The sequence below is a fragment of the Lactuca serriola genome, chromosome 5 (assembly GCF_051521515.1).
Source record: "Lactuca serriola cultivar US96UC23 chromosome 5, Lser_US96UC23_V15, whole genome shotgun sequence".
In the NCBI taxonomy this organism is placed as follows: domain Eukaryota; kingdom Viridiplantae; phylum Streptophyta; class Magnoliopsida; order Asterales; family Asteraceae; genus Lactuca; species Lactuca serriola.
Genome location: NC_136412.1, coordinates 124,344,685 through 124,366,932, shown reverse-complemented (window position 1 = coordinate 124,366,932; position 22,248 = coordinate 124,344,685). Strand labels below are relative to the sequence as shown.

General features: G+C 38.5%; 1 pseudogene; it reads right to left on the bottom strand.

Annotated features, from left to right (window-relative positions):
• Nucleotides 1–3,088: 3,088 nt before the first annotated feature.
• LOC145051211 (large ribosomal subunit protein uL14c-like) lies at nt 3,089–5,420 on the bottom strand (annotated as a pseudogene).
• Between the last annotated feature and the right edge of the window lie 16,828 nt (nt 5,421–22,248).

Sequence of the window (22,248 nt, the reverse complement as noted above, 5' to 3'; positions counted from 1 at the left end):
TTGGGTATTGGTGCAACATTACCTATTGATAAATCCCTAACTTTAGGTCTTTTTTCAATTGATTCAATTGTGAAATAAAATATCACGACGTATGTATCTAGGTAACAGTCGCTTCAAAGTGAATTCTCCCTAGATACATCTATTCAATAAAATTATGAATCTATGCCAATTCCGAATTGTCCTAAAGATTCAAAACCTATTTTCGGACTTTTGTTAAAAAAAAGATGAAAAAAAATCCAATGAATTTAAAACTTATTTTTCGGTAAATCAATTACGAAATTTTTTTCTAGAATGCCTAAAATTTGTTTGACATCTTCTATGCGGAAATGTTCCATTTTCATAAGATCTTCTTGATTGTTATTCAAAAGGTCCAACAATATATATATATATATATATATATATATATATATATATATATATATATATATATATATATATATATATATATATCCTTTTGAGACAATTATAGATCCTAGGAGGCAATTCTGATTGGTCAATAAAAATCGATTTCAACGCCATTTTTTTATTTTTTTGTTAGTTTAGCCAATTTATCATAAAAGGTAAATGGGGGTAAAGGAACCATGTGTTGATTGCCCTCTAAATTTAAATTTTCTTCTTTGGTATGTAAAAAGGGAATCAATAAATCAATCAAATTTCGGGAGGCTTCATAAAGTGCTTCTTTAGGAGTGAAACTTCCATTTTTCCATATTTCGAGAAAGAGTATCTCTTTGTTACCATTTTCATAAGAATGAATACTATGATTCGCATTTCGAATAGGCATGAATACAGCATTTATAGGATAACTTCCATCTTGAAAGGTATTTGGCGCTTTTATAAGATATCTGCGATTCTTCTCTATCTGTAATCCAATAACCAACTCAATGGGTTCTGTCAAGCTAGCTATATGTTGTGTATTATCGAGGATTTCTACATAAGGTGGTAAGATGATATCTTGAGCAGTTACATATTCGGGGCCCCTGACACAAATAGACGCCTCACAAGTTCCATAGAGATTACTTCTCAATACGATTTCTTTTAAATTCATTAAAATTTCATGTACTGATTCTTGAATACCCATTATGGTAGAATATTCGTGTGATATTTTCTCAGATTTTGCGCGTGTGATGGATGTTCCTTCAATTTCTCCAAGCAAAGCTCTTCGCATAGCAATGTCTATTGTGTCTGCTGACCTTTCATAAGCGGAGACAGAATAAAGCGCCCATAACTAAGACGCTTATTGTCTGCTGCTGATTCAACACACTTCCACTGTAGTGTCCGAGTAGATACTGTTATTTTCTCTCGAACCATAATAATATTATTTGATTAGATCATTGAATCATTTATTTCTCTTGTTTCTCTTCCTTTGTTTCTCTTGCTATTGAAATATCTTCAGTTTTTATTTCTACACACGTCTTTTTTTCGGGGGTCTACAACCATTATGTGGCATAGGGGTTACATCCCGCACCAAAGTTAATAGTATACCACTTTTGCGAATAGCTCGTAATGTTGTGTCTCTTCCGAGACCGGGACCTTTAATCATGACTTCTGCTCGTTGCATACCTTGATCTACTACTGCACGAATAGCATTTCCTATTGCGGTTTGAGCAGCAAATGGGGTCCCTCTTCTTGTACCTCGAAAGCCAGAGTACCGACAGAGGACCAAGAAACCACTCGCCCCCGTACATCTGTAACAGTCACAATGGTATTATTGAAACTTGCTTGAATATGAATAACCCCCTTTGGTATTTTACGTGTACTCTTACGTGAATCAATATGTCCACGTGAACCTTTTTTGGTATAGCTTTTGCCATATTTTATCATCTCATAAATTTGAGTCAAAGATATATGGATATATCCATTTCATGTCAAAACAGATCCCCTTCTTATTTTTATATCGGGTCTTTAACAAGGCTGATTATCCTTGTCTTTGTTTATGTCTTGGGTTGGAACAAATTACTCTAATTCGTCCCCGACGACGGATTAGTCAACATTCTTCACAAATTTTACGAACAGAAGCTCTTATTTTCATATTTCCCACTCTTTACTTTAATTTTGAATCCACTTTTTGGAAGAAAATTAGTTTCTTGAAATTTTCTATTTTGAATCATATTCCTACGAAATAAATAGTGAAGTTAAAAAAACACCTAATCTTTCGAATCTTTGTTTCAGAGTCGATAAATTATACGACCTCTAGTTGAATCATAACGACTTACTTCAATTTTGACTCTATCTCCTGACAGTATCCGTATAAAACTACGTCGGATCTTTCCTGAAACATAACCTAGAATCATATCTTCATTATCTAAACGAACCCGGAACATGCCGTTGGGAAGCGATTCAGTAATTAAACCTTCATGAATCCATTTTTGTTCTTTCATTACAGGTAAAACCCCCTTGAAGTATCAACTAGTGGAGGAAGAACCCTATTAGACAACCCACCCCTTCTCTTTTCTTTTTCACAAATAAGAAGTTTCGTATTGAATTCGGATCTTAGAAGGATTACCATATATATAACACAAAATTTCTCCGCCTATTCTTTCTAGTTGAGCCTCTTGGTCTGTCATTATACCCTGAGAGGTAGAAATGAATTACAATCCCCATCCCACCTAAAATTCTAGGAATTCTTTGATAGTTAGAATAGATTCGTAGACCCGGCCGACTGATCCGTTTTAAATTTAAAAGATTTCTATAAGTCCTTTTCCTATTCTGTCTATGTCGCAGGGTTAAAACTAAAAAAGATTTGTTGTTTTCTTAATGTTTTCTCACGTTTTCGATTAAACCCTCTCGTAAAAGTATTTTAACAATACTTTGGCTGATATTAGTAGATGCTACTCGAACCACGCTTTTTCTATACATATCGGCATTTCGTATAGAGGTTATTATGTCAGCAATAGTATCACTACCCATGATTAATTAAAATAATTGGTGCCTCCAAATTTGGATATAATCAACTTGTTTTTTTTTGACGTATTTGTTTATGAATATTAATTTTGAAAGGTATACGTGAGACAAAATCTACTAAATGAATCTTAATATATTTCTTTTAAATACCCTACTATAACCATATCATGCTCTGATTTTATAATACCTATAATAGCTCAGGGACTAATGAAACTATTTTAGTAAAATTGAACTGTCTCAATTCTTGGGCAATCGCACCAAAAACTCGCGTTCCTTTTGGATTTCCTTCTTGATCAATCACAATTGCAGCATTGTCATCATATCGTATTATCATACCGTTGTCACGTTTAAGTTCTTTACAAGTACGGACAATTACAGCTCTAACCACTTCTGATCTTTCTAGAGGCATGTTTGGAACTGCGTCTTTGATCACAGCAACAATAATGTCACCAATATGAGCATAACGGCGAGTGCTAGCTCCTATGATTCGAATACACATCAATTGTCGAGCCCCGCTGTTATCTGCTACATTTAAATGGGTCTGAGGTTGAATCATATCCTTTTTTATCTGTTTTTTACAATACAAAGGTCGAAGAAAAAAAAGAAATATTGTTTGTCCAAAAAAAGAAACCCGCACCCGCTATTTTTTTTACCCAAGGCATATTTCTTTTTTATCCCGAAATGATGAATTGAGCTCGTATAGGCATTTTGGACGCTGCTATTGAAATAGCCCTTCTGGCTATATTTTCTGTTACTCCACCCATTTCATAAACTATTCGACCTGGTTTAGCAACAGCTACCCAATATTCGGGAGAGCCTTTACCTGAACCTATACGTGTTTCTGCGGGTCTTACTGTAACTGGTTTATCTGGAAATATACGGACCCATATTTTTCCACTGTGACGTGCATTTTGTGTCATTGCTCGTCGACCTACTTCTATTTGTCTAGAGGTGATCCAAGCGGGTTCAAGTGCCTGAAGAGCGTATTTACCAAAACAAATAGCATTACCTCGATAAGATATTCCCTTAATTCTTCCTCTATGTTGTTTACGGAATCTGGTTCTTTTGGGGTTATAGTTGATGGTTTATTTTGAATTTTATCTCTACTACAGAACTGGACGTGAGAGTTTCTTCTCATCCAGCTCCTCGCGAATAAAATGAATTCAAATTAAACATTTTGAATTCAATTCAGATGCAATATAATTTGAATGAAAATATACATGTATTTAATAAGTAATATAATGAATCATGGATTTCATTTAATCTAGATCAAATCTATTATGAATTTGTATATCTTGTTTGTATAGATAACTAAATATATTAAATAACATAACTATTTTTTTCTTATATTTATCTATTTTAGACTGTAAAAACGAATCTTTCTTTTGTTTTACTCTTTATCGTATTGGATTGGCCCAAATTTAGCAATCCAAGAAAATAAAGTGTTCGCGGGTGAATATTTACTCTTTCAATTTCTATTTCAGTTCTATCATTAGCTCATAACTTTCCGAATAGATGAATTGGTTTTTGGATGGTTCCGCCATCCCGATCCATGAATCATGCGAATTCATTTTCACTAGAATCTTTTGAATTCACAGGTCGTTCCATCGTTCCCATCGCTTCTTACTTAATGGTTAGGTCTGAATTCTACAATGGAGCTATTAGTTCTTGAGTCAATATTCTTAGCCTTTATTGGCTCGAAGCTCTTTATTTTTTGTTCGATGAGCAGATCCATTTAATGTTAATGATGAATCCCTATTGATGCTTTATTACACAACTTTTTTTTTTGAGATGACTCATAGACCTTATATATTGGAATTATATATCATCAATATTCTTTTTCTTTCTTTCTCTCATCCTTCCATTTATCCATACCCTTTCTTTTTTATTTCGATTGACAACTTAGAAGCATATTTTTTAATAAATAATAAAAAAAGATTTCAATTGCTACAAGAATATGAGCAATATATCATATCTTGACTGATTCTTTGGATCTAGATAATACGAAGTGATGAGTTGGTTATTACGTCTATAGTTATTTGTTTATAGTGTGGGGCTGGTTTTTTATACTAACCCTCAAAAAACCAACGAGTCACACACTAAGCATAGAAATTTTATGAAAAGATTAATTGAATTTTTATTCAACCCTATAGAATTATAATTGTTCATTTTTTTTATTGAACACAAAATAAAAAGAAGAAACGAATTTCTCATTTTTTGTTCCATCACTAGATAGAATGCAAAAAGAATAAAGGTTTATTATTCCCCGTCTATAAATATCCAAATTTTGATGCCTACCCCATAAATTGTTCGAACTGTATAGGAACAATAATCAATTTTAGCTCGAATGGTTTGTAGTGGAACCCTCCCCTCTCTGATCCATTCAACATGCGCAATTTCTTTTTCGTCGATACGTCCTGCAATTTGCACTTGAATTCATTTTGTATCTGATTGTTCAGTTAATTCTTTAGCCTTTTTCATTGCTTTGCGAAAAGAAACTCTATTTTTTAATTGGCCCGCTATAAATTTTGCAAGAATATTAGGGTTTCCATAAGGCTTTTCAATTCGTGTGATAGCAATGTTAAGTTTTCTATTTATAGAATGAAATTCTTTTTGTAAATTCATCTGTAAGTCTTTGATTTCTTGGGGTCGACTTTCAATTAAGATTTTTGGAAATCCCATATAGATTGTGATTTGGATCAGGTCGATTCTTTTTTGAATCTCTATACATGCAATTCCCTCGACGCCAGAAGATGTTTTCATATTTTTTTATACATAATTCAGGATATAAGTTCTTATTTTTTTATCTTCTTGCAGACCCTCAGAATAATTATTTGGTTGTGCGAACCAAAGGGAATGATGACCTTGGGTTGTACCAAGTCTGAAACCAATTGGATTTATTTTTTGTCCCATGTTCCCCCATTACTATACATAACATAATACAACATAGTTGTATGCTTTTTTTCTATTTAGGTTCTTGTGACCATGTAATAGAGTCGGTATCTATATATTCATCTAAGGTATATCTTTCATTACAATAGTTATATGGCAGGTAGGCTTTTGTATCGCAAAACTACGCCCTCGAGCGTGAGGTTTTAATCTCTTCACAATAGTACCTTCATTGACGTCAGCTTTACTAATGACTAAATTTACTTCATTCGAACCCATATTGAAACTAGCATTTGCTGTTGCAGAATAAACTAATTTAAAAATTGGATAACATGCTCGATAAGGCATGAGTTCTAATATCATAAGTGTTTCTTCGTAGGAACGCCCATGAATTTGATCAATTACTTCGCGCTTTGTGAGCAGACATAGATATATGTTGACCTAAAGCGTATACTTTTGTTGTTCTCTTATTTAACATAAAGTTTTCCTCCTACTAATCAATGATAAATATCTATATATATTATTATACATAAACAAACGTTTTTTAGCGATGCGATCTATTATCGCTTTTTGCATGGCCTCGGAAATTTAAAGTTGGTGCAAATTCTCCCAATTTGTGTCCTACCATACGATCTGTTATATAAATAGGTAAATGTTCCTTTCCATTATGGATAGCAATAGTATGGCCGACCATTATGGGTATAATGGTAGATGCCCAGGACCAGGTTATTATTATTTCTTTTTCTGCTTTTGTGTTAAGCTTATTTGTTTTTTTTAATAAATTATTCGCTACAAACGGATTTTTTTTAGTGAACGTGTCACAGCTTCCTCAAAATTGAACTTGGTAAAATGAAATGATTGAATAATTGAAAAATGAGATTATTCAGGAATACACATTGAATGTTGATATTACGCATTGAATTTCTTCCCATGGTTCGATCCTTCCCAGTAAAACGCGGCGTGTTCGAATTCTGATCGCTTTTACGCGAGAAAGGGGGACCACCCTCTAAGCCTAAGTATTGCTCAATGACCGATAGCGTACAAGTACCGTGAGGGAAAGGTGAAAAGAACCATATTTAGGGAGCTTGCCTAGATCTCGTATTTCCCACGTAGTCCGTCGGTCAAACCCACAATTCTCCTCTCAAAGTAATAGAGATATCCTTTTCTTTTTCCGGTATGTAGCTCCGCGAGCAAGGAGCGCATCATCAAAGATCCTCTTCTTTTCTTTATCTTTCTTGGAATCAAAAACCTTCAGAACCATAGGTGCCACCAACCCAGGCAAAGACTTGGTAGGGATATTGCCCTCTTGTATAGGTGAAATTACTACTTCAGATAACCACGCCTCTGCTAGGCAGCGTGTGGAATGGCCGAGAGCGGACCTTATTGGATATATAATCCAAGTCGAGCAATCTGTCACACCCCCAAAACCGATGAACAGTAGAAACGTTCTGGAGTGGAGGACGTCATGTACAATATCACAACAATGAAAAGTAGTAAACAAGCAACAACATCATCCATTGCATTAATAGTATAATTTCATACAAGTGTGTTTTGTCAAGTTATATAGACACCAAAAATTATATACATCAAAAATGAAAGAGGAGTCTTGAACTAGCTCCTTCTTCTCAAAACCTGGCACCTATACCTGTCTACCGGCGACCTGAGAATACAAGTTATTTTGAAAGCGAGTATCAGCTTTAAAGCTGGTGAGATCATAAGTATATTAGTGTCTATGTTTGTATGAAAGCATTTGTAAGGTGTTTTGTAAGATGTACTGTGTATGTTTGTAAAAGTTTTGTATTTGGTTGAACTCTCCTAGAAAACCCTATGTTTTCTACTAATAAGTAGCCTTCTACCAAGGCATCTAGTATTTGTGTGTGTGTGTCTCTTGTAAAAGTGTGTATTTTCCCAAATCCGACTATCATTAACCAAAAATATAGTTTTTACATTATTGTTTATTGTGTGAATATCACAAAGTAAAAAGTAAAGGGAAAATGTTATAATACTGTAATGTAGTAATTAGTAACTATTGTTGTACTAACTTCCTTAAATCAAATGTAAATTTTAAGGTAACATGTGATCGGCCTGTATCTTGCTACTGACTTAGCTGAAATACGACAATGTAAGATGCCGTGAAAATGACGTTTGGCACCTGTAGACTTGCAAGTCCCACTGTAGCGAGCAGCAAGGTGTAGGATAGTCAATCCAGTATAGATCTATACGCAAACTCAATACGCTCCCCAATGAAGGAGATTCTGATACAAAAACAGTCATGGCAGGTAGTGCCATGCCCTGCTTAATGGCTCACATAAATGTGGTTAATGTGGTTAATGTGTATGCAATGTGATTTGTGTGCTAGCTGTATTGTGTATTCTTCCTCTCTAGCCTGTATGTTTGTTTGTCATCATAGTGTCTATTGTTTTTTTCTCATCACTCTGTTTCATGTTTTTTTTCTCATCATAGTATGTATTGACTCATGTATGAACTGACTCATTGTATGTTTCATTGCTCTAGTAATAGTATCTTCCTAAACTACCCCTATGGTAGCTTACTAGTAAAGTATGAACATGTTTGTATACCCTTGCTACCCAAGGGCATGGAATTGAATGAAAGAAATAGCCTTTTATATCTATATACATATACATAATATATAACTAGGATTCAAACGACCTTCGGACAACTAACCTTGATACCCTAAGACCACATCAAACAAGAACAGGAAGCAGGGTAGACTAGCAGTCCTAAGTCCTTTCAATCCTACTTATATAACTATATTTATACAGATACACAGAATATAAGTTTAAAAGATTTTAAGTAAAAGTATTTGGCAATTAAAGGAGTTTGTAAGACAGTTTGAGGTAAAACAGTTTGATAAATAGTTTGGAAAGTAAGAAAAACCATTTGCTTGGTAGTCATTAATCACATGTGATTCATATAATAACCATAATTGTTCAACTTGTATTCCCCCCATAAGAGCATTTAAAAACATTTCAAAGGTTAATTTAGGGGTATGAACTCACCTGTAGTGAGTGGATCTGATGACAATGTTGGATCATTTGCTAAGTATCAAGTGGTGACTTGAGTACACACGCGAATCCTATTTAGCATATATGGGCACATATATGAATATAATTAGTGTTATGAACAACTAATTTATGAATTGGGACCACCTTAGGGACTAGTAAACACATATATTGAAGTGTTACAACCATATATGGTTGTATGAAGGGTTATAAGGCTATATAAGAGTGTGTATGGCCAAAATACACACTATATGTGTGTGTGCGGCCAGGTGTGCTGCCAGCATGTGTGTGCGGCCAAGTGTGCTACCAGAAGGCGTTTGCTGCCAGAAAACTTGGTGTTCTTGGTGAAAGATGTTACCTTTCCGGATGATACTTGAGAGGATTTTTGGGTCCTTGCTTTGTAGAAGTGTAAGAAATGATTAAAATGACCAAGGATAGTATATATATAGGGGAGTGAGTGTGGCTGGAGGTGTGTGTGGTTGGCCTGTGTGCGGCTGGCTGGCCGCACACACCTGATTTGGTGTGTTTGGCCCGTTTTTCCAATGCTACACCCAATCTAACTCATCCTCCGACACGTAACTCAATTATACTAAGCTTTAAGCACTCTTTTAGACCCAAAACTTCATTATAAAATAGCAAAACGAAGCTTACTTTAATAATAATGAAGAATGAAAGCTAGAAATTGCGGGTTATCACATCACCCCCCCCCCCCCTAGAAGGAATTTCGTCCCGAAAGTAGAATTTAAGCAAATAAGTAATTACAAGTAACTAAGTAAAAGATGAGGGTATTTCAGTTTCATCTGATCCTCTTGTTCCCAAGTGAATCCATGTCCTCGCTTGGCATTCCAGCGAACCTTCACTATCGGGATACGGCTTTGTTACGTTCATTTTACTTCTCGGTCCATAATCTCCATAGGTTCCTCCACGAAGTTGAGGCTCTCGTTGACTTTGATCTCGTCGAGTGGAATTACGAGAGTCTCGTCGGACAGGCATTTCTTCAAGTTTGAGACATGGAAGGTAGGATGTATGTTGCTTAGCTCGTGGGGTAGGTTGAGTTTGTAAGCTACGGGGCCTATTCTGGCGAGAATCTCGAAAGGCCCTATGTACCTTGGGTTCAGCTTTCCTCGCTTTCCAAAGTGTATCATGCCCTTCCAGGGTGAGACTTTCAAAAGGACTCGGTCTCCCACCTGGGATTCCAAAGGTTTTCTTCGTTTGTCTGCATAGCTTTTCTGTCGATCCCTAGCGGCTTTTAATCGTTCGCGAATTTGTACAATCTTCTCGGTCGTTTCTCGAATGATCTCCGGACCCGTGAGAGTGCTTTCAGGAACTTGTCCTTTAGCTAACTGAGTGTCACCCACCTCAGCCCAGCACAGAGGGGATCTACACTTCCGACCGTAGAGGGCTTCAAATGGAGCTACCTTGATGCTCGTATGATAACTATTGTTGTAGGAAAACTCTACAAGGGGTAAGTGTGTATCCCACGATTTACCAAAGTCAATCACACAGGCTCGCAGCATATCCTCTAAGGTTTGGATCGTCCTCTCACTTTGTCCGTCAGTCTGCAGATGGTAGGCTGTACTCATGTCCAGCCTCAACCTAATGTTTTTTGCAGTGATTGCCACAATCTTGAAGTAAACCTACTATCTCTATCAGAGATAATAGCAAATGTACAAATTTTTTACTCTGAGATCTATTCCAACATTTCCAGAAGAAACCATTAAGCTTTGGTTGAAAGATGCAATGTACATCAAAGATTATCTCTTCAGATTCGTTAATATGTGGATTCCGTTTCCGAATCTTCCGATCTTTTTTTTCAAGACTACTACTATTGCTAACGTAGTTGGAAAAGTGCTGACTGGGAAGAAAAGCAGGAAAGAGCGTTCCAAATGTTCAAACGAGCCTTGTGTACCGCACCAATACTATCCCGCCCTAAAGGGATAGAAGACTTTGTTGTCTATTGCGATGCGTCAAATCAAGGACTTGGATGTGTTCTAATGCAGCGAGGTAAGGTTATCGCCTATGCCTCGAGACAACAGAAGACACATGAGGTCAACTATACGACCCACGATCTTAAACTAGGAGAAGTTGTGCTTGCTCTGAAGATCTGGAGACATTACTTGTACGGAACGAAAAGCACTATCCTCACATACCACAAGAGCTTACAACACATCTTCGACCAGAAGGAGCTCAACATGAGACAACGACGGTGGGTCAAGCTACTCAGTGACTACGAATGCGAAATTCGTTATCATCCCGGCAAGGCCAACGTGGTAGCTGACGCCCTGATTCGGAAGGAATATTCTAGTCGTCGAGTCAAATCATTGACTATGACTATTCATTCACACTTATCCACACAAATACAGGCGGCTCAGCTCAACGTTTTGAAACCTGAAAATGTGACCAGTGAATCCCTACGATGGATGGATAAGAACTTGGAAGTCAAGGGTGGCGGAGCTTATTATCTCATGAACCGGATCTGGACCCCGAAACTTGGTGGTTTCAGAGACTTGGTCATGAACAAGGTCCACAACACTCTTTATTCCGTCCACCCAGGTTCAGATAAGATGTATCTGGATCTTAAAAAGTTATACTGGTGGTCTAACATGAAAGCAGAGATTGCTACCTTCGTGAGTAAATGCCTTACTTATAGGTGTTTGCGGTCCAAGAGTGTTCTTGGGCTGTAAACACATGATTTTTCCACTTTTGGATGACTTAAACACAAATTTGCATGTTAAATGAGCTAAACAACAAGTTAGGGTAGATCACTTACTAGTTTGGGGCTTGAACGAGGCGTTTTTGGATCAAAATCGGCTTGTAGAGAGAGAGTAGAGAGATGGTGGAAAGGCTTCAAATGGAGTTCACTCACCCTTATATAGGGTTTGAGTTGGTGGCTCGGTGGAAATCTATCCAATACTGACGTTAAACGGGGCTTTTGGTCGCACCCGATTAAATGGTCGTAAATTGACTTGGTTGAATCTAAAAAATTTCAAGGGAATATTGAGGGTGTTTCTAATTTCTTTCAACCCTTATGAAGTCATAATAAAAGTACCAATTTAATTAACCTAATTCAAAAAGGTTAACGGACAATTTAATAAAACGGGTTTTATTAATGAAAGAAGAGGTTAAAATGACAGGATAAATTTCGAGTTGTCACATCATCCCCCCGTTAGAGGGAATTTCATCCCGAAATTAGGGTTTAGGCAAGGAAGTAGGCATGAACAATCAGGTAGAGAGATGAGGGTACTTCCTATTCGGCTGGTCCTCGCGCTCCCAAGTGAACTCTGGCCTTTGCTAGGCGTTCTAACAAACCTTCACTTACAGGAAGCGGATTCCGTTTCGTTCAGTTAGCGATTCCTACAGGTTCGTCTACGAAGTTAGGGCTCCCAATGATTTCAATCAAGATGAGTGGGATACAAAGAGTGATGTCAGGCAAACACTTTTTAGGTCTAAGAAGTGGATTGACTTGGGGTGAAACTTATGGAATTTCCGAAAGTAGTCGTGGTCTGACGAGGGTTGGACCAATTTTTGTAAAGAATCTCGGATGGTCCTCATCTCTCAGAAAGGTAGAGCTCTTTGGTACTTAGAACATAGTGTACTTCTATGGCAAGATCATTACTGGCGCGATCGCCATTTTGAAGTTCTAAAAGTTCTCTCTTACTGAGGGTGTAATTCCCGGGTTGGTTCTTAGAAGGTCCAGGTTATCCTTGGACTCGTGTTTCCTGCTGATTGGCCCTCGGAGGTTTTTCTGGTTCATCGGATGAATTGGGTGTCTACGGGTATCTGTTTGCTGCGGGGGAGTCTATCTCAGCCTCGTGCAAAATGAATCTGCACTTCTGATCCTCGAGGTGTTTCTAACGGAAACCCTCGTAGTCAGTGAGATAGGGTTTTACCAGACGAGTGTTTAGAAAGTTTTTAACCTTTTCATCATCGTCTAGTTGACGCTTTCACAATATGATTCTTATCGGGAAAGAATCATGCTCTTAATTGCTTTGTTGTTTCATGAATAGCAAGCTCTGCTCAGGGCTAACTCAATCCTTAGAGATTTTCTGAAGTGTTGGACTATCTCGGGAGGTGGTTCTACTATTTCTGTGTGGGATAGTATTCTTGGAACACCTAGTAGTCCAATGAATCTCTAAGACATGCCCTATTCTCCAGGGTGTCGGTTTATTCCAGTTCCAGAAAGCGCGTTTTCTTGTATAACCCATCGACTAACACCTAAACTGGTGTTGAGTCTAAAGTCTCTTCGGGGTCTGGGTTACGAGGCTTAACGCAACTTACTTTCGGACTTTATTCAAGTATTCTTGGCTGCGGAATTTATCCTGTGGTTCTTGGCATTCTAGTATCCACTTCGGAGAATGCAGTCTATCGTCTACAGGGCAACGGTGACTTCTTCCTTGTGAGGAGGCGGAGTGTCCTAGGAACTACTGGTCAGTAACAGAGTGGACTAAGTGCCTGAGCAGTGCGAGCATCTTCTGCAACTACTCTTCCGGTGGTTCTGAGTTTTCTCGATCTAGGTCAAATCTAGAGAGTATAGGGTTCCGTCACTCGGAACTTCTAATTTCCTCATTCACTCTTCTTAGCATTTTGCTTATCTTATCGCAGCTTCCAGGTTTCCGGGATATCTGCTGAGATGCTTAATTCGTGGGATTAAGCGCGAATGGATGGTCGTAGTCAATGTCCTTGACTCTTACGACTCAGATTTCTTTATCAACCGAGGGTGTTAGCTACTATATTGGCTTAACCGGGATGACAACAATTTCGGATTTGTGGTCATTTTAGTAGCTCAACCCGCAGTGGTTCACTTGACTCTAGTTCCCATTCTTTATGATAGGATGGAGGGTTTTACTATGAGGTTCATGGTAGAGCTCATACTTGGCTTAGCCACTAATACTTGGTGTATGCATGCCGTATATAATTGAGGTCGGCAGGATGTTTAGTTGTGCGACTCCACCCCATACCCACAACCAAACGAGGAACAGGGAGTAGGGAGGAAGCACACAACTTAAATCTTTTTTATCTGAATTATATTCCACTCTTACGCATATACCCAGTTAATAGTAGTCAATCCCATGAGTTCTTTCCTCTTGATTCACGAACCTGATTGTGAGGTGCTAAGGGTCTGTCTGGGGGATCTACGGAGTGGGTTTCGGGTGGTTATCATCTTCTAGAATGCCTGCACAGCCTTTCGCTTCGGGTTCTACTTGTCTAAGGAAAGGTTGGTTAACGGCGCACAATACCCTACTCAGGGGTATTTTGGGAAGTTTTAGATAAGAGAGACGACTGGCGGATCGCATTACGTTTTATTATCAAGTTCGGAAGAACTTTTATTTGCCGAAATGGCTACGGTGAAAGTTCTTTTTACACAGCACTAAGAATTTACACATGGTGGCACTAAGTCGAACCATGATTGATAGAGACGTCGAAGTTGGCATACATCGACATGATATAGAATGAGGGTCGATAGGGCCATGTGCTGAACGAGCACACAAGCTCTTAGTGTCTCGGATTTCGTCCAGTGTATCACTGTCGCAGATACTTAGACTGATAGAGTCGACGTGTGTCACACCCCAAAACCAAGAACGGCAGAAACTTTCTGAGGCGGAGGACGTCATGTACAGTATCACAACAATGAAAAGTAGTAAACAAGCAATAACATCATCCATTGCATTAATAATATAATTTTAATACAAGTGTTCTGTCAAATTATAATAGACACTAAAGTATAAACAAAATGAAAGATGAGTCTTGAACGAGCACCATCTTCTCTGAACCTTGCATCGGTACCTGCCTATGGTTGACCTAAGGATACAAGTTATTTTGAAAGAGAGTATCAGCTTTAAAGCTGGTGAGATCATAAGTATTTTAGTGTCTTAATTTGTATGTAAGTATTTGTATGTATACGAATTGTAAGTATTGAAAATGTATATGAACTGTAAGTATAAAAATGTTTTGTAAAACAACTGTAAATGTTTGAAAAACCCAAGAAATCCCTATGATTCCTACTATTATATAAGGGTGTCTTCTACCAAGACCTAACTGTTCTAAATGTAGCCTTCTACCAAGACCTAACTGCTCTGAATGTAGCCTTCTACCAAGACCCGATTGTTCTGAATGTAATCTTCTACCAAGACCTGACTGTTCTGAATGTAGTCTTCTACCAAGACTTAACTGTTCTAAATGTTCGTTTCTTCTAAAAGTGTGTAATTTTCCCAGGTGTAACTATCATTAACAAAATATAGTTTTTACATTTAATGTTTAAGTGAGAAGATCACTAAATATATGTAAAGGGCAAATTAATGTAGTACTGTAGTGTAGTGCTATAGGAACTACTGCTGTACTAACTACCTTAAACCGGATTTATATTAAGGCATCATGTGATTAATTGTACCATACTATCGAATGGGTAACAACGACAAATGTAGGTCGTAAAAACGTATGACGCTTGGCACCCGCAGACCTACAAGTCTGGCTGTAGCTAGCAGCAAGGTGTAGGATAGTCAATCTAGTATAGATCTATACGCAAACTCACGCTCTCCCTCCAAGAGACTCTGGCTACAACTCGGGCCATGACATTGAAGTCATGCTCCGATACAGTGGATCACAATTATGTCAACGTATTCATGTATATGTAATGTACTGAAATGTTCTACATGTGCTAGCTGTAATGTGTGTTCTCTCTCTATCTAGCAGGTATAGTAATATACTGTAATGTTCTAGCTGTAATGGATGTTCTCTCTATCTAGCAATTATTGACTCATGAATGAACTGACTCATTGTATGATATCGCATTCTAGTAATAGTTCTAATATATCTTCCTAAACTACCCATATGGTAGCTTACTAGTAATTTAACTGGTACGTATGAACATGCATGTATACCCTTGCTACCCAAGGGCATTGGATGAACTGGAAGGACCTTTATGACTATATATGTACATATGACATATAACTAATATTTAAACAACCTTCGGACGACTACCCGATGTCCCACCAGACCACATCTGAAGCGCGAAAAGGAAATAGGGTGGATAGCCTTCCTAAGTCTTTTAAACATTTCTTATATATCTATACATATATAGGCATGCAATTGATAATATAAAATCATAAAACAAGTTTTGTAAAACCTTTGAACATAATTATTATCTAAGAAAAGATCGACTTGATGTCAATCTATAAAACGGTTTGAAGGCATGGGTTTGATAAAACAGTTTAATATAAAGAAACATTTGTTTGAAACACAATTGTAAATAAGTTTGAAATGAAACATATGGAGTAAAATGTACAGTGTAATAAGGAGTTTTAAACACATAAAGTATTTATAAAAACATTTGAAGGAAATTGTTTGGTAAAACGGCTAATGAGTAGCCAATCATTTGAATGCTGGTTATTAATCACATGTGATTGATACAATAACTAGCATGATTCTACTTGTACCCCCCCCCATAAAACATTTAAAAACAGTTAAAACATTGATTAAGGGGTATGAACTCACCTGTTATGGGTGATACAGAAGAACTGAAGTGGTAGGACTGCTAGGTGTCAAGTGAAGACTTTAGACACACACAATGATCCTAATTACATATGAAGACATATGTATATAAATAATTAGTGATTTAAAACACTAATTAAACATGTATAAGTATCCTAATGCGCGGAAAACACTTTGGTCAAGTGCTAGGAGGCTATCGGGTTGCAACAAAAGAGTGCAAGACCTCATACGGGAGTTTATGGTCTAAAGACCATGTGTGTTGGAGTTTACAGCCCAGGGGAGTAAAATCCTGGCCGTAAACTCTCTATTGGGAACTAAATGAAGCTCAAATCTATTACAACTTAAGTGGTGAAGTGCTTCTAGTTTTAAACAAGTGTTTGGGTGGGTTTAAGGCCTTAAAATGGCCTTGCTTAATGTTCACGGCCTTGGGACCAATCCCCCATGAGTTTACGGTTGCAAACTCATGGTAAGGAGTACCATATGATGTTTTGAGGTTCCTAGCTCATTGGTGATTGGTTCTATGATAATTTCTAGCCATGTGGAAGCATTAGGGGCACAATATCACCCCTTTATAGAGTTTACGGCCTAAGGACCAATCCTTATGTGCTTACGGCCGTAAACTCTATGGGAACATGGTTTCTTGGATGCTTAAGGTCCTTAACACTTCAAGGATATGATCTAAGCTGGGTTCTAGGCTTAAGGAAGGAGTTAGGGTGCAATTTGCCCCATTAATAGGGGTTTACGGCCCAAGAACTTGTCTTGGCCGTAAACTCCTTTCTCCTTGTGTTTCCTTATGATTTCTAGGTTATAAACACATTAGGGTACAAGTCCAACTAGTTTCATTGCTCAAGGAAAGGTCTAGGGCATCATTTGCCCCTTAAAGAAGGGTTCACGGTCCAAGATGTTCTTGGGCCGTGAACTCTTAAATCTAGGGGTTTTGTTATGACTTCTAGTGTTTTAAGTACATAACTAGCCTTATAACACACTAGGATGGAAGTACTTACGATTTGGGACAAAATCCCGAAGATCCTTGAGAGAGAATTCGGCTTTTCTCTAGTTGAAAATGGAACTAATGAAATAATATAGCTCAGAATCCTATATATACTCCTGGGATTTTTGGTAGAAAATATTTTTATTCCGGAATTAAACCCTAATATCCTAGACTTTTGGAATAACAGTGTTGCACAAAACCCTAGTGCATCCACTCTCCTGATATCTCCTTAAGTGTAAATCCTGAAATACTCAAACTTATACCTAAAAGTCTGGAGATTCACTGTAACTGTTCTATTTCTATTGGATAACTATGGTTTGTACAGAATGAAAATTTCGAGTTTTCACATCATCCCCCCGTTAGAGGGAATTTCGTCCCGAAATTAGAATTTAGGTAAGGAAGTAGGTATGAATGATCGAGTCGTGAGGTGGAAAACTTCCTAATCGTTTGGTTCTCACTCTCCTAAGTGAAACCGGGTCCTCGGTTGGTATCCCAACGAACCTTCACTAACGGGCGACTGCGTTGCTTCGTCCGCTTGACCTCTATGCCTAGGGTCACTACGGTTCTAATACGAAGGCGAAGATCTCAACGAGTGGACTTATAAGAGTCCTAATGGAAAGGTATGGTTTCAAAATCAAGACGTGAAGGGTAAAATGTACGTTACTACGTTCGCGGAGTAGGTCTAGTTTGCAAGGTACAGGACCGATTCTGGTAAGAATCTCGGAGGTCCTATCTATCTTGGATTTAGCTTTCCACGCTTTACGAAGTGTATTAAGCCATTCCCAGAGTGAGACTTCCTAAGGAACTTGGTCTCTCACTTGTAATTCCAAAGGTTCTTTCTCTTGCTTAACTTCCCAGTCAAGGGCCACCCCTTGCTGGGTCAAAGTCGAAAGGGTTTCTGTAATTTGAGAAGAGTTATGAATGAACTATGACAGTAGGTCTGTAAGACCTAGAATTTGGAGAATATCTGTCGGCGTCTCTGGTGTCGAAAAATTCTCAACGGTTTTAACAAACTGAAAGAGTACTCAAAATTTCCCACATCACTAATAGTGTGTCATAGGAAATATGACTCTTCAATTTCAAAACTCGTGCTTAGAGAACTTCGTGAGAGTTCCTCCGAAGGTAATGTTTCCGCGGGTTCCTTCTTACTACGAGGGTAGATAAGTAAGTTGTTACATGGAGAATGGCGAACTGATCCAAGTAAGAAATATGGACTCTATTCATTAAACACATGAATGCTTCTGGTGTATTGGTCCTATCCGAGGGGTATCACTACGGACTCGAAGTGTCCGCATCGAGTTCAGAAGGTAGTCTTCCGGACATCCTTCCCTAGTACTCAAACTGGTGATATTCAGATCTCAGATCCATTTTTGAAAGTAATTATTTCCTTGTGTTTGCTCAACCGATTCATCTATGCGAGGCACAGACAACGATTTCTAATGGAAAACCTTGACGGAGTCCTCGATAGCCGAGGTACATACGATGCCATCCGTCAACTTTTGGAAGAATAAGATCGGAGTTCTCCAGGGTGAGAAGCCTAGTCTTCTTATTCTATTTTTGTGTAGTTCGCTAAGTTGTCCGTACTGTTCTTGTATCTCCGTAGGTGTTTAGACTGAAGGGAAACCTGTTTACAGAAGTCTTACTGGGTTCTAAGTTTGTTCACATGAGGATGCGATTACTCGTAGTCTTGGGCAGTTCTCCATCCTGAAGTTCATTTTAGAATCCATACTTGGTTCAACGATCACCATCTTGGGTATACGAGTCGTATATAATTAAGATTGAAAAGATAGTAGAATAACTGATTCTTTTTTAAGCTCACATCCTATCGAGGAAAAGAAGTTAAAGCGGAATCATCAATTCTAAACTTGTGAACCTTGATTATTTATTACCCTTATGTATACATTCCTCAGTGATAGATCAACCGTATGAATCTTTGGGTTGAACTTGACGTACTGCACGAGTGGTACTCCGGGGATTTCTTCGGAAAAGAGAAGAACTATGAGGTACTCCAGGCATGAGTACTTCGGTGTTCTGATAAGACGGTTTCGCTAAAAAGACGTTTACTGATAAAGAGATGTACGTAAGAAGCTGTTTTTGTGAGGATCAAATTGAATCGAGTCGTATGATAATGTCGGAATCATACTGAAACTTAAGGACATTAGATTTGAACCTAAGACGTTTACAGACAAAACACAACCGTGCAACCAAGAACAGAGTTACAGTACTTTAGATTTACTACAAGACTATTGATGCGAATAAGATATACTACAAAAGACAAGTATACGCAGCATGAGAATCCCTATACAGACAGGATCTCGCAAAAGTAAGACTCTAGTTGCACTAGATTTGGATGGTTTATAAGTCTGTTACAACAAAACGCCTAAATTACATTAACGAGGGTTCCGGAGCAGGTTCTCCTGCAGCTGTGATCCTGAGAATCTTCCCATCTGCACCCGCGTTCTTCGCTATCGGGCAATCCTTCTTGAGGTGTCCAATTTCACCGCATTGGTGACATATATGGACAGCACCAACATTGGTGGTGGAAGTGAAGTGTCGAGTAGGAGTCATGTGGACACAGTTGCTTTCGTTGATCTTCTCTTTTGGAAAATTTTTGTAATAGTGCCCTGCCTCACCACAACTATAGCAAACTAGGCTTGCTCCAGTGGTGGAGGTAGTTCAACAGAAACGAGCAATGTGCCCCATCTTGTTGCAATTATTGCATTGCCAGGCTCGGCAAATTCCCTTGTGGTGGTAGTTACACCGGTCTCACTTTGGGAGTGTTCCTTTATATGGTCTGCTCAGTACTAGGATGGCAGAGGTTTCCACTTGCTGTTGTTGCATGGCCAGCCTTTGGGATTTCTTGCATTCTCTCTGGGCTTAACGCTTTCGTTTCCTGTTCTTTGTTTTTCGGCTTTGCGAGCCTGTGACTGTTACTGTTTGACAACTTCCTGGATGGATACTACGACTGGAATCTTCAACCCCATCATCAGCATTGATTGTGCTGATAGCGTTATGGTGCGCAAGGACAGCGGTTACGGAAGCCATCATGGCAGTTGTAACTACGGTTTGGAAGGTAGCGGCATCCATAGGAAAGGTAGAGGTTTCGTTGTTCGACTGGTTGCTTCCGGATGAAGACATGATTCTATAACACGTAAGATAAGGATTTGGTGAGCAGTTTTGGTTGACCCTAGATGTACTTTGATTTGTTCAAGTAAAGAGTAAGAGCATGTTCTAGAATGTTTGACCTACATCCCTATGATGCAGTCCTAGTACGGATTGGAGGTATGATCGCGAAGGTTTGACCTACATCCCTATGATGTAGTCCTAGTACTGAGTGGAAGTAAGTTTGTAGAATGGTCTCAAGACGTTGGTCGTTCAAGCCGATGTATCGATGGTTGGTGAATAACAGGGTCCAACCACTAAAAGAGACTTGGAAATGCCTCCGGAGTTAAATTACTATAGTCCAGTGACTTGACTAAAGCATGTTTCAGATAGACTCTAATGAAAGTATGATAAGAGTACTTGAATAAAGAATGACACAGAAGTTAGCCGACTATCAATATCTTTGATATTCATGACGTACAAGTTCGGGAAAATGACCTTGTAAAAAGGTCTTACATCATATCCAGAGAAGATAGTTCTTGACAGCATAAAGACCTAACCAAAAGTACTTACAGTACAAGATAGTTTCATAGAAAATGCCACATCGGGCAAAGACAGAAAAAAACGATTCCTTCAAACAGGGAAGATAAAGTAAAGCATCTACTACTGGCGACGGTCATCCCTCTGGTGAACTCTCAGTTCAGCCAACTGGCGTTCCACATCAAGAAGGTGTCTTTCGTACACCCTCTGGCGTACTCGGAGCTCTATGACTTCAGCTCGTGATTCAGCCAGTGCTTGCAGTAGGGTTTCATGGTTTCTCTCAGATCTCTCACGAGCATCTTCTAGACGAATGGTGCGGAGGGTATGCATTCTCGCATCGGCGACAACTTCAGTGATCTGATGTAGGGCTGTCCTGCCTTGAATCTCATTTCGGGACACTCTGCGGACCAAGATTGGCAAGATTCTGTCTGCTGAGCCCCCATTGTTTAGGTCATAGAAGCTTCGATCACCATTAAATGGCATGGACTGATCTTTTCCTTGGCTCCATGTTTCCAAGCATTCCACCCATTCAGGCGTCAGGCCATGAAAAGCCGGACGAGGGTTAGGACTTGGAAAGGGAGCTGCTCGGGGTAGGTTCTCAACCTCGGGTTCGGAGTTAGCATCGTCCAAAAGGTCTTCATCATGGTGATCATTCAAAGGGATAGGATGATCATTCTCTGGCTCTTCTTCAAACCATCCAACAATGACCTCATTCGGAAGGTACTGGTTGCCATGGGGATGGAGTCCAGCCATGTTATCTATACGAGAATTGGGGTAAGAAAATAATTATTAGACGAACTATCTAGATAATTATTTAGAAAATCTTCATCAGTTACATCGCTATTTGTGAAGTGCATACCAGTTATATGTAATCGAAACAGGATAGACCTTCGAATAAGTGACCTTAACTCCATATTCACACAGAATAGGGGTATAGTAAAATTTTCACAGATTCTAAGTCTATAACATCCTAATTACATATAGCCTTAGTGTATCCACTTAGCAACTATCAACTTAGTCATGAAGATCCCGTTTTAGTTCTCAAGTATGAAGTACTTATAGTAACACCAAATACTCCTATAGTATTTTAAGTTTAACGTTATGTTCTACTGTTCTCATTGTGGTAGGGTTGGTAAGATTTTAGACTTGTTGCAACCACACAACTACACTTAGGCACATGCTAGTCAACCCTCGGATAATATAGTTTATCAAGCTATATCTTCCCAGTGTTGACTATATGTCTCTAAGTCCACCTGTGTTGCCCAACAATCGTAATTCTTTTGTACTGTCCTAGTGACACTGATTTTAGTATGA